We start from the raw sequence: 10,566 nt of genomic DNA, 5'->3' as shown, positions 1-10,566 counted from the left end.
GACCAGTCATCCTCCAAGGCTTTTAAAGGTACTCTTTCCTTAACAGATAATTTGTCATTTCTAATAAAAGGGGATGAAGCAATTTTATGAGCAAGCTCAGTTAAATCTCATTTTACAAAGTTCTGACATGTATCTAATTCACCTCCACTGGAATTTATCAGATAAAACTGTGATCTTATGCTGGCAATACACGTACAGAATTTCAACCATTTGCAGACCGAACGATTATTTGTTAGGCGAAAGTGAATGATCCATTAACTAAGAGAATAAACTCTGGTTTTCTCAATCACTTTGGGATACTAGGCTTCTACGGTACATCCCATATGTTGATGGACTCCTTTTCATGGAGTTTTTTATGAAGTTTTATGATTTTTTTGTACGATCTATATATATTTATTTATTTCGTCGCTAACTGAGGTTGCGCTACTGAATTCTTTTATTGTGCACGATTGCATATATGTGAGAGTTCCTTTTTTTTTAACATTTATGTACTTATAATTAGAAGCAGTTTATGTACCTTTACAATTTTCTGTGAATATATTAAAATGTTGAGCAGGACAAAAATTTAAACCTTTCATAATACAGATGTCCTATCAACTAAACGGTCCCTTTTAAAGAGATTCAATACATTACATTGATTCAACGCATCTGTCCCCAAAGGAAATACCAGCAGATATCCTCCTACTGGTCTTCTTCTTCTACTTCTGTTTCGTCTCCTCGCCCTGCCTCTGTGTGTGCACCATTGTTGGAGAAATCAGATCTTGCTTCATTCTTGCTTAATCTATCATCTACTGGAGCTCGGTGAGGAGTATGTCAGTCTCTGCAAAAGTATTATTCTGGTGTTCACCTTCGGTATCTGAGAGACTGACATGCTTCTGAGCTCAGCCAGATCTACCCCATGAGTACTTCCTTTTCCAATTATAGACATTATGAGAGTCATAATCCAATTTGTCCTGGACCATCTTCTCTCTTTTACCATCAATAATTCCTTTTCAATACAATCCAGTTTGTCATTCAACTGTTTATCTAGTTGAGCAAACCTCTTATATAACTGAGAGGCCTCCTGCAGCACTCTACACTCTGACATCATTTTTTTCTCACTCAACAATTTAGGGCAGAGTTGCATGATGTGAATAATAGAGTACCACATGTTGAAAAAAAAGATGGGCGAATTTGCTTCCACTTTTAATGAGCTGGTGGACGCACATAATGACAGAGAAGAGGATTTACAGTGGATTAAGGCAAGATCTCAAGGATAGATCTAGGCAGAATAAAGTCAAAATAAGGGGAATTCCGGAAAATGTTAAACTCCAGGAACTGAAAGTCTATCTCACCAATATTTTGAAAAAGATGATTCCGGAGGCCCCCTTAGAAGATCTACTGATTAATGGTATCCACAGATTGCCCAAACCTAACTATCTTCCAGCTCATCTTCCCAGAGACACCATTGCAAGATTACACTATTGACACATCAAAGAAAAGCTGTTAAAAGCATCTAGAGAGCGGGACAAACTCCCACAGGAATTACAAAATTTGTCATTTTCTGCTGACCTTTCAGCTTTCACAATGCAGCAGTGCATGAAGTTAGCAACTTATACCTAAACCTCTGCATAACCACCACATTCCCTTTAGATGGGTATACCCAGCTAAGCTGCTAATCACAAAGGAGGACAATTTACAATTAAACAGACTTTACAATTTAATCTCTGGAAGAGGGTTTGCAACTCCTGAGGAATTGGTGCATACTTGACCCACCTGCACCTAACCAACGCAACTCACCAAATCTCTCAGTGAGGCTCGGAATTAATCTAATGGGAGATGCGGAATTACTCTGTGCTCCTTTCACTCCAACTTCTTAAGCTGGCTCCATCGGGCCTACAGATCTCATTAGTATATTTGGTTCTTTGACCCCAACTACAACATAGTTAATTCCGCTCAGATTAGATAAGAATGGACAATATTTTACCTGTTTTCTACCCCTACACTGTACTGTTACTGTTTAGGAGGTAATAATCTTTTCCTTTTAGTTTGTCTTACTTCATCAGAACTCATCTACCTTAAAGTTCTGCGACATTGTTCACTGTTGTAAATCCACGACCAAAACTCTCTGAAGCCGCCTTGGACATCTGCGCTTGGTCACAGGTAGAGTGACTATTCTCCTCTAGACCTAAGTGTGATAAATTTATACCTTATACTCGTCAGCATTTCACACCAGTTGTCAACATGCAATTCAAATTATCTTCTCTGAACGTTAAAGGGCTCAACAACCCAGACAAAAAGGAACATGGCTTGGAAGGAGACATGTCAACTACAATGTGATGTCATGTGTCTCTAAGAGACTCATATTTCTTATTCTAAGCCACCAACATTTCAATATTATCAATTCCCACACATATACCTTTCTAATGGTCCAAAAAAGAAGGGTGGGGTGGCTATTGTGAATAAAAATATTGTTCCATTTAAACAAGTGGTATTAGAAATTGACGTTCTTGGGAGATATATTATCCTAGTCTGTGATATCAACGACGTTCGCTACACGCTGATCAATGTCTATCTCCCCAGTGTTAAACAACTTTTGTCTCTAGATGCACTGGCAGATCTTGACAGGCGAATGGAACAGGAAACGGAGTCAGGAGCCAGAAACCAGGATTATGCACAGGAGGTCAGTTAGGAACAGGAGCAGAAGCATGGTCAAGATCAAGCCAGGATCATACACAATAAGCAGACCCTAAGTGAAGCCCATGTGAACAAACCAGGGTCATACACAGTAAGCAGACAGTAAGCGAAGCCTGTGTGAACAAGCCAGGGTCAGAGCCAGGAGACAAGCCCAGACAGGTTGAAGGGCATACCAGATCAGCAATGGGAAATCCAAGAATACATATTAGTATAATGATGGGCACGCCAAGAAGTGCTGAATGTTTTGGTCTGCATTTTGTTGGCTGTTTAAAGTTTTAGGACTCATTTACACAGGCATCCTGGGGCAGAAAAAATAGGCCATTGAGGTGTTAATTTAACAACCATGACCACCCTAGATATGTTGCAATCGTGACCAGGCAGGGTTGTACCAAAAGTGACAAACTCAAGTAAATGGTGCTGCGCCACAACCGCAAGCCTAGTTCAGCTGCCTACATATGCTGCAATCATTTCCAGGCGGGGTTGTACCAAAAAGTGACCCACTTAAGTAAATGGGGCCATGCCGCAACTGTGAGCCTAGTTCGGCTGCCAAAAAAAAAAAAAAAACTGTTGTTCAGGAGCAACAGTATTGCATCCTGAATGCCTGACAGCTGCTCCTTTTAGAGGAGCAGTAAAGGCTGCTTCCCATGTGAGCAAGCCCCAGAGTGTATAATGCAGGGAACTAAATGTAACCAGGTGCATGGTGTAAAGTGCTGACATGATACAGGTTGCAGTGTGCAAAGTGTTAAAGGGTAAGGCAGTACCATCCAACAAATGCAATCAATTCAAGGAAAGTTGCAGCATAGACTTTTAGGGGTTAAGGCAGGCTTAGAGGAGTCGACATTGTGTCTATTAAACCGCCTGTCTAACGGTCTTTGAAAAGCTCTTCAGAAGGCTCCTGCTATAAAAACAAGCCCTTACTGTGGTAAAGAATGTGCAGATTGTTGTGGACTGCATGTCATGGTATAAAGAGTGTATTTGGGTATTTTTGTGGTGTGCTGAGTGTAGAGTATGGTAGGCATACTAGGAATATTATGGCTATCGTATTGTGCTGATTAAGGATTGTCATGGTGCTGTACTGTGTAGTTGAGGTACACAATGGTGAATAATGAGTGTATTGAGGTTTAATTTGAAAGGTGATTCTACCTCTCCTTACCTATACGACCTCAATCCACAGCTACCCCCGCTAGAAAAAAAACTTCTTAATAGCCAGAACTGAAAAACACAATCTTCATAGCTGGCCTGAAGGACTAGAGCTCTTGCTAAAAGCAACTAATATTGTACACTGAGGGTGTACAATGCTTCTGACTCCAGGAGATATAGATGGTTGACTGCTAATGCCTATTTCTATAAACCACAAAACTTCAGTTTATATGCAACAGTGTACTGTCCCATGCTGATGTGTCTGTGGTTCACTGGTGATTATGAGTAGACAGCACTCACCTCCTAATACAATTGGATGGGTCAGAATAACCCAAAGTAGTGGCAAGGGTCCCACCTCTTCTTCCTCTCTCTCTTATCCTACTCTCATCCATTTACCCCCAACTCCTTCAGCTTTTCTATTCACCCCACCTATTCCTTTCATTTACCTTCCCCACTCATCCATCCCTTGTACATTAATGTTTTCTCTATCATAGCCTGCCTCTCTTCCTACTCCTTTCTTATTACCATTACTTCTCTACTTTCCTTTTATTTCCCAATCCTAAGCATAGGTAGCCTTCACTTCATTTGTAATAACAAAAAAAAAAAGAGGGTGAAGGCAAATTATAAATGTGCACACATTTGGTGACTTTTGCAACATTGGTTATTATATATGTTAATGACTTGGGAACATTTACGCCTTTAAAGAATTACACTATAATTTGTACACAACTTTTAGGACTTAAAGATATCATATTGTTTGTGTTTTTTTTTTCTCGTTCTCAGCCTAAATATAGAATTTACAAAAAAGTATGTTCTTGGCACATGTTTTTATATAGAGGTAGGTAAAATAATAAAGTTGACATATTCTGGCAGCAAAACATATGGGCTGAAGGTTTGGCATTTATGATTGGTGTATGGCCCCCAGGCTTCCAGGTGCTAGTGAAGTTCAGGTAATATACAGTATGTGTTACAATCTTGTCTTAAAGATGAATACAAATCTCTTGTCAAAATATGAACATCTGTGTAATCATGGCAGCAAGAAACTACAACAGCAAAGGGGCTATACTGATGATTTTGAAAAGCTGTTGTAATAAATTATATTTTGTCTTCTGTGATACTTACCCGTATTACTCTAAAAAATTTGTGAGGTACTGTATTTTTTGCCAAGTCTTTTTTATCATATACCAGACTCCTAATAGTAATTGATAACAATTTTTTTTTAATTGAAGCGATAAAGAATACATTTAAGGAATCATAGCATATTAGGCTCATATGGAAGTGCTTTAGGGTTTTGAGTGTTAATTTTACCATCAATAATGTTCAGGTGAAAGACTAATGATACAATTAGCATTCTGTTGTTCATAAAAATAAATCTATTCCCTAAATATTTTGAGCTTTTTGCAAATAATATTTGTAACGTCTAAGCATATGCTTTTTGTAGTTATAGTGATTAAACTATATACAGTGTATATATTTGTATTTATCTTATCCATAAATAGTTAGACAGCAAAAAAGCAACTTCCTGGGTTCCTGCAGCATAGTGGTTGTATTTTCTCAACAGAGACAGTCCTTGTTTCATAACCCTTAACTGCAGAGAACAGGGTTAAAATAATGATAGACTGTAGATAATAACGAAGTGAAGATTTTGGGAAAATTTCATTTATAAGTCAAACTGCCTCAACATAGAAACCCCATTTTAAAGGCAATGAAAAAAAAAAAAATCTTTGCTATAGCAACTTTGTATAATTCAATGCTGTGAAGCACACATTAATCAAAATCCGACTTTTAAATGTGATGACCCAAAAACAGATAAAAGCCGACACCCTCTGAAGTAATAGCTCATTAGCCACACAACACCAATAGACATTTTTCCTGCTTCTGTATATTGAAATAAAACGAATGCGTTAATCAGTTGGGGGAAATCACATATTTCAACAAATAAAAACTGGGAAAAAAAAAAACACAAAACAGACTATAACAAGATAATTTCTTTAAAAAGGAATGATTTAACTTTATTCATCTTACTATCTCATAACAATGTCCTCCTAAAAGTGTTTAAAACCTTTGATTTTGGGTCCATTTTATTTCAAAGCTCAACTGAACTTTAATTTAAAATCAGCTAAATACATTCCAAGTGCTTCAGTACAAAAGGTGTGCAAATTCTTGCAATTTAAGCACATTTTACATGTGTTTTATTGTGTTTTTAGTGTTTTTTTTTTAGTGGACGTAAAAGCTAAGCAGTAGAGATGGGCTGGGCTCGGGCATGTTCAGGATCCTAGTCCCAACCCACCTGCCCGATCCTGCTAAGACGTGGACACTGCACACTGCTAATCACAGGTAGTGAGACATTTCCTGGTCTGTGCAGCTGTGGTGTGCAGTGTCGGCTTCCTGGCAGGATTGGGCAGGAGGATTGGGACTAGAGTCCTGAACACGCCTGAGCCCATCTCTACTAATCAGTTGTCACTTTGCAGATTGTATAGCTGTCCAATCAGCAAGGAGCATAAGCTTTGCTTGTTGTCACTTTGCAGATTGTATAGCTGTCCAATCAGCAAGGAGCATAAGCTTTGCTTGTTGCCTGTCTATAGGTCTGATTCAGTTAGGGACATGTCTGACCCGTGATTTCACACAGACATTACGGTTTTCCTTTAAAACATTCTCTACATTTAGTAAACAGGTAGATCTACATTTTTGCACATTTTTCTACTCAGAAACACAAAATTTATATTTATTCCATTAAAAAAAAAATGGCCAGATCAAGGCCCCAAATGAGCTAAGAATGTGTATAATTTTGGCATGCAAAGGTGTTAAAACTATTGTTTCTAAAACTGGTGTATACCAAATGGCAAAATCTAGTTTGCTCATAAAGGCTTTATTGGATATGAAAGGGTTAAAGAAAAAAAAAAGAAAAAGCATGCAACATTTTTCTGAGTGGCAATTTTAAGCGCAGCCTATAACAGAGCAAAGTTATGACTGAATAAGCAAAAAACTCACCTTATGACTGTAATGGTCAGAAGGTGACTGCTGGCCAAGGTCAAGGATTCTGAAATTTAATACTGATTTACTAAGGTACAGGTCAGACAAATGCATAGTCAAAGACAGCAAGAAAAAAAGCAAGGGATCAGAATCTGGAAGGTCAAGTAGAAAGTAAACTGACAAGGCATAGATGACAAGAAACCAAGAGAGTGGAACTGATGGACTGACAAAACACAATTACAAGTGGATCACTAAAGACAATAAAGTACTCAGTATTTGCTAGATGGTGCTGATAAAATTTGTGCTTTAAGCACCCCTTGATACACACCACAGGATGGTCTTGAAGTTATATAAGTTAGACAGCAACCGAAAAAGGGAGTGTGAAGAGCACAAGGAATGAAAGTCAAGGCCAATACTGAGCACAGTGAGCCAATAGTAGGTGTATTTATTAGTTGACAAAGATTTGTCTACAGAATAGCAAAGGGTTTATAAGAGAGCAGAGGACTAAGGAATAGCAAGGGAAAACTATGGGAATGGTGGGTTGATGCAAAAAGGAATACAAATAATGAGGCTAAGCCACAAGATAGGACCAAAATGAAAGAGTGCAGTGAAGTTAGGAACAGAACTGTCACCAAAAAAGAATTTGAGACAATGATTTCAGAAAGCACACTGTTGCACTGCTGTGATGCAGCCTTCTAAAAAACAGCAAGGGTAGCTACATCAATGTCTCAGCAAAAGGAACATAACAGAGGCACAGGACAGAGAAGGGTGGAAAGGCAGGAGATATAGCCAAAAAATGAAAAGCTAGATAATATGTATGTTATATTATTTATTGCAGGAAAAAAACTGTAACAATATACACGGTCACTTTTCTAGAATAAATGGTCAGTTAGGGCTACCCCACCCGCTGCTTGACTCCAGTCAGCCATTTCGCTCCTCACACCATTGGATTGTGGTGGCAGAATCCATGTTGGCTTTTTTATGGCTCGTTGTCTTGGTAACTTGCTTGTAGAACAGAGATATCCTGGATGCGAAACCCCACGTGTAGCGCTACCCCCGAAGGAGCTGCTTGGTAATTTGGTTTCTCTGAAACACCTGAAAGCACTTATAGGAACACAAGTGTAGATACCTTTAATTCGGTTGTGAATTATTACCAGGAAATAGACACGTTTAGTGGTAAATTAACTCAATGTACAGTATTGGTACTAGCTAGAATAAATGGTTGTTTGAGCATATAAGAAAACACATAATGTAGGTTTAGACACAGTCCTCTAGACAGTATAATCACTATGCCAACATAACTAGAATAGAATAGAGTTCTATAACTCTAGACTGGGATTAACTTATTAATCAGCAAAGTCAACAACAAACAATACATGTAAGCATTAACGGCAATGTGAATAATAATACTATAGCTAGTCTCGAAAACAATCTAGGAGAATGGCTATGGTATAGTGCAATGTACCCTGAGAGGTACCTCTTACCATAAGCAATAGGTGAAGGTCTCTGTGTAACAGCTGCAAAGGAACAGTCTTTAGTCCTAATTCTTCAGCCGGATAGCATTGGGGCCAATTGTACCATTGGTGCACATGGGAATAGTCGCAGTCAAGACTGTAGGCAGCAAAAAGGCTACTAGATGGCTGTATGGTCAGTCACACGCAATGATTAATCCACTCTGTGCTTTACACCAAGGGGATTCTGGTTGTCAGCACATCTGGACTCAGAACCCCGGATTTGGCTCAGGCCACCTTTATGCAGCAGTGGTTGTGCACACTGGACAGTGATGTGCAGTCTCCAGCCTTCCTAATGGCAAGAGAAAGCCTGTCCCAGACTGAGAAAATGCAGCTCTTTAACCTCTTCCTAGCCATCTCTCCCTGGGAAACACAGTACAAAAGCACTTGATAAGAGTAGAGTCTCTCTCCCCTGGAGTACAGTTCCCACAGTTCAGTCTTTTAAACTATTCCTGCTCAGCATCTCCCTCTCATCTTGCTGATATAGTTGTTAACCAGTTCAGCCCTGCAGGGCAGCAGCTAAAGAGAGCAGCTGCAGCCAGTGTTTTTCTCACTCCATAGTCTTAGCCAAGCACATGGCTACAAATACAGTATGCAGTGTGCTTCCTATGATGCATTTTGCACTTCATCCTGAGTATGACAACACATTGTACTGATAAAAGTCTGATATAGATTTATTGAGATTTATTTATATTTGTATGTTGAGAGGAGCCTCAATCTGCCAGGTTCTCTGTCCTAGTGCGGCTAGTTTATTCAATATACCTTGCATATTGACCTTGTACGTGTTCTATGAAGTAAAACAATTGATATCAGGGTGGTTGTTGGTATCAGAAAATGATGGTAGGACTGAACAATTAGTCAGAGGATCTACTGCTCACTGTTTTCAGTCGGCTTCTGTTGGACGAGCATGCTGGAAAACCAGCAGCCGACCGGCTCCCAGTCAGCAGGGGAGATCGCTTTACTAACATTGGATTGTTAGTACAGTGGCTCCAACCAGAGCTGTTGGGTTTTGTCCTTCAACCCGGTGGAATGAAGGAGAAAAAACTAGTGGTGTTAACTAGGCTTCAGGGACATAAAGGTTTACCAGGGTGTAAAGGAAGTGGTTAAGTTCACAAACTAATATAAGGTATCTTCTATAGGGGGTCAGTGATTTCCTTAAAGTGAAGTTCCACCCTAAAACATTTTTTTTTAACAAAAAATACCCCTAGGACAGTCAGGGCTAGTGCATTTAAGCAACGATAGCCTTTGAACTGTCCCCTGTTTAACTTACCTGTAAGAAGAAAAACTTACCTTAAAAATGTCTTGTCCAGCGCTGCCATCTGCGTTGTGGGCATCTGAAGCCAGAGCGTCCCTCTTCGTGTCCTCTTCCTTGATGTCGGAGCCCCAGAATGCCCTGCTTGTCACTTTCAGGGCAGGCGTGTCATCCCGCAGCTGGTTCTGCGCATGCCCCGAAGCTGTGATGAGTGACACCGGTGCAGGCGCATTGACTCCTGGGATTGATGACGCTCATCTCCCAGGAGTCAATGCATAGGAGGAAGTGACGTCGGGGGCCACGGCTGCAGAGGGAGAAAGTGGAAGGAAGGTAAGTTAATTTTCAGAAAAAATTAGGTAGGTGAAACAAAAAATAAAAAAAAAAAACTATCCAATTCTTTTTCAGATTATTTTATGCTAACAGAAAATACTAAGTTGAAAAATAGGGTGGAACTCAGCTTTAACTCATTTAAAGGCTACAGAGTCTTTAATAGTAATAAAAACACCACACTTCTTTTTTTGGACTGTTGGCCATAAAAAAGGTTTGAGAACTGCTATAGCTTAAGCTAGGGAGGGTTACATAGTTAATGAGGTTGAAAAAAGACACCAGTCCATCCAGTTTAACCTATGATGAGTGTGTGTGTGCTGTCAATAGTACATTGTATACCCCTTTATGTTGTGGTTGTTAAGGTGCCAATCTAATAGTTTTTTTTTTTAACTATCGATGCTCCCTGCTGATACCATTGCTTATGGAAGAGAATTCCACATCCTTACTGCTCTAACAGTAAAGAATTTTTGAGGAAGCAAAGTGGGATTCTTGCACAAAGATGATGGGAAATGAGCTTCTCTTATTAAGGATGCACGTTTGTAGTGGCTGATAAGTTTCAAGGTCATAATGAGTAACGTGAGACTGCTAAGTAGCTGAAATGTAAATTTTGAGTTATAGTGCAGGTTTAAGAAATACCTTCAGAAACAAAAAACAAAAAAAATACTGTTCAGTAGAGAGGGTCTTTCA

The sequence above is a fragment of the Pelophylax lessonae genome (assembly GCF_965119305.1).
Source record: "Pelophylax lessonae genome assembly, chromosome: 8".
Classification (NCBI taxonomy): domain Eukaryota; kingdom Metazoa; phylum Chordata; class Amphibia; order Anura; family Ranidae; genus Pelophylax; species Pelophylax lessonae.
This window is presented reverse-complemented; position numbering follows the sequence as displayed.